General features: G+C 39.6%; 1 protein-coding gene across 1 annotated transcript in view; it reads left to right on the top strand.

The window, feature by feature from the left end:
* The window catches only part of LOC106878848 (glycogen debranching enzyme), a 154,032-nt gene that overhangs the window by 5,648 nt on the left and 144,443 nt on the right, over nt 1-3,941 (top strand). The gene's annotated exons all lie outside the window — the stretch shown is intronic.

The following is a 3,941-nucleotide window of genomic DNA, read 5'->3' on the forward strand; positions in this document are numbered from 1 at the left end:
AACGCAATAACCAAACTTTCATTCATAAATCCATTTATTATTTCGTTCTTTTGCATTTCAATTTGTACATTTGTACCCAGAAATTTTCAACAACTGCACGCCAGAAGAAATGGAAAAACGAGTAATTTTATCTCTTAAAACTTCTGACTGTCTTGCAATAAACGAAAAAGTTCTTAATATAATACTAGATGCACTTAAAACGTACTTAAGCACGGATTCAGTGTCCTGCAATAATCAAGAGGAGGTTCAGAACTATCCATTTGAATTCATAAACTCACTCACTCCCCCAACATTGCTGGCCTTGTGTCCAAATTTGAAACCATTATTATTAAGGTGGGGAGCTGGCAGAACCGTTACTGTGTCGGACAAAACGCTTAGCGTCATTTCCTCTTGGTCTTTATGCTCTGATTTCAAGTCCGCCAAGGTTTTTATCCTTTCTCGGTCGATGAAGTATGTACCTGTTAAATACTGGGGTCAGCGTAGTTGATTATCCCCTCCCCTCCAGATTGCTAGCCTTGTACCAAAATTAGAAAGAACTAATTTTCTTAGCATCATCATCGTCGTTATCGTCGTCATCAATACACACATATACACATATATACACACATCATTCATGCTCCCACCTATATATATATATATTTTATCTATAAAAGGCAGATTTTCTCTGTGTGTGTGTGTGTATGTTTAAAATTCATACATTTACACAATTCTAAATTTCTTGGATTAAAGAATCGGAATTAATATTCTAAATACAATTTGTTAGGTCACTGCGTCATTTTTTTACTCAAAATAATTCCTAATAACGGATAAAATTCATAAAACTACACAAGTAAACATTTTCCCCCCTAATAAAATCTAATTTCCTCTTTCTACCACCTTTACAAATCCTTTCAACTCCTACTTTCTGTTATGAACCTTTACGAACAATCCAACAACAAATACAAAAAGAAAGGAAGGACAAACACTGACAGTAACAGAAAACTATTTCAGTATCAAAACTGAAACAATCACATTTTGATAGTTTCACTTTAATGCTTTCATTTTTCATACTACATACATATGTACATACATACCTCATTCTAATTGGCGGGAATAGTAAGTTATTTCTAACTCGTCCTTCACCATGATAACAACAAAAACAAAAATAGTCACACATCTTTTTCAAATACGATCGACAAACATTTATTATTTAACAAAAATGATAACCACATTTCTCACTCAAACAACTATAACAACAATAACACAAGCATACGAAACCGAAACAACTATTATAACAACAATAACGATGATAATAGCAACAGCAACAATGACAAGATCTCACACACAGACAACGATACCAACCACATCATCCTCGCCACTACCAACAACACCACCCACATCAACACCACCCACAATAATAACAACAACAATGGGCACAACACAACCACCACCACCACCACCACCACCACCACCACCAATAGCAACAACCATGTCAGCAACTATAACAACAACCACAACGATAATAACACTGTACACTCGGTCTTCTATAACTCTAACAACAAATCTTATGACATGATGAGGATCTACCCCACAGACTAACCCTTCAACAAAAGGGTATGTATCCCACCTGAAATTGACAGTGAAACAGAAGCAAAGCTCTCCTTAGCTAGAAATAGACTCCGACACATCTTAGACCGGTACAACAAATCCACTAAAAAGCATAATGAAGAGGGGACCTAGCAACTCAGTTCATCAGTTGCCAAAGGCCTACAAAGCTGAATCAGCGAATTAGGAACAGGGAATTAGTGCGCCTTCCTACAGACAAGTCTGGCAGACTGTCAATAGACAGCTCACAGAACTATGTCCAGACAATGCAACAACACATCAGTAGCATGAGAGAAGTTGCACCACATGAACATGAAAGAGTGGAAAAATTCCTCAATGCACACATAGGAATGTGGTGCAACATACTCCAACCTAAGAAACGGACTGCACACAATTTCCAAGCCTCCAACAATGATGTTCCTACACTATACGGGTTACGCATATACCCTACATAAACCTTGCCATGGGGCCCCCAACCCGACCAGTTTGCGGAGCGAATACCTCCAGTAATTATAGACTGTCCTACTTCCTCTCACAGGTATTACGATCCCCAGATGTCTGCGTGAGCACGGAAGATCTCAGTAAAATCAGTACTTGCAACCACACCAACGACCTCACAGGTTGTGTAGTGGGCAGTATGGATGTGATTTCATTCTACCCATCAATAGACATAGATTTTGCTGTGGAAAAATGTATTGAGATAATCTGTGAGAGTGAAGTAGAGTTCCGTGGACTCAATACGAGGGAACTGGGCCTCCTCTATAGACTAAGCTGCGACAGTGACTATTTAGATGACCATGACTTCAGTAGATTCTGCCCCACCAGGTCACAGAGAGGAAGACCACCCACCATCACCTTAGCATTGTAGAAAAGCACCGCAGAGTGCTGGAGTGGCTGGACCGTATCTACCCAAGACCCTGAGAACAACAATCAGGTGAAAGGAATGATTGTACATGCAATAGGGGCTAGTGTAAGAACCACCTTGAAGAACCACATAGTAAAGTTTAACAAGAAACTATGCATGCAGGTTCAAGATGCAGCCATTGATGTCGGTGTAGCTGGAGATGTGGCCGGCCTCTTCATGACCCAGTGGGACAGAAAACTTAAGCAATCCTTAGCAGAATAGTCCACAACTCTTCTACTTTACAGTAGGTATGTAGACGACATATCCTTGTTAAGACCAACTCTAGTAACAGTAATATAGAAACTGAGAGGAACATAATGGAGAGCATCCAGCAATTAGCTAACTCCATCCACCAAAGTATCAAGGTAACTATAAATTACCCCACTAGGCACCCCAACAATAGACTCCCCGTCTTTGATACTGAACTTTGGTTAGAGACTGTGAACAACAGAGTGCAACTCCTCCACTCCTATTACATGAAACCCATAGCTTCGAAATATGTTGTTCACAAGAACTCAGCTTTGTCACACGACATGAAAATTAACATACTGATAGCAGACTTAGGATAATGAACAAAGTATCCCCACTATGCAAACCCTATGTAACGAAGAAACATTTACAGAACTTCATGCACCGCATGCAATTCTCTGGATATGATCAGAAAGATAGGGTTCGAATATACAGGGGTGTTAGAAAAAAGTTAGATAACATTATATGTCATGAAACCAGTGGTACCTGCCCTAGATATAGAAGCAAGGACTGGAATACGATACAAAGAGCTTGTGACAAAGCAAACAGGGTGAACACGTGGTATAAAACCGACAAATATCAAGGGGTGATGTTTGTAGAGGCCACAGCCCATGGAAAACTAGCCCGTAGATTTAGGAAAGCTCTGAAGGAGACCAAGCTCAACATTAAGCTTATTGAAAAGCCAAAGAACTCCATCAGATCACAACTATATAGGACGTACCCCTTTGAGAATATCATATGCACCAATGATAAGTGCATGGTATGTAGGATTAGCCCTGGCATTAGCTGTAGAACAAGAAATGTAGTCCACAGCATAAGATGCATAGACGGTGCTTGTAAAGACATGAACGTGACATACATAGGGGAGACATCTAGGAGCATTGCGGAAAGACTAAATGAACATTTAAAACAATATGACGACAGAAAACAGTCCTCCATACCCAACCAACATGCCAAGGACCAACATGGAGGCAATCTGGGTCAACTTGAGATCCGCATTTTATCCAAGCACCCAAAGGACCCAACCCTCAAACAAATACAGGAGTACATCCTCATCAATGAAACATTCCCAGTACTAAATAGGAAATATACTGAGCAGGTAATCATATCCCCATACCCACAATTTATATTTATATACAGGTAGAATAGTTAGTGGGCTGTTATGTAGATGTATGTATGCGTGTGTGTATATATATATATATAT

Source organism: Octopus bimaculoides, chromosome 9 (assembly GCF_001194135.2).
Source record: "Octopus bimaculoides isolate UCB-OBI-ISO-001 chromosome 9, ASM119413v2, whole genome shotgun sequence".
Classification (NCBI taxonomy): domain Eukaryota; kingdom Metazoa; phylum Mollusca; class Cephalopoda; order Octopoda; family Octopodidae; genus Octopus; species Octopus bimaculoides.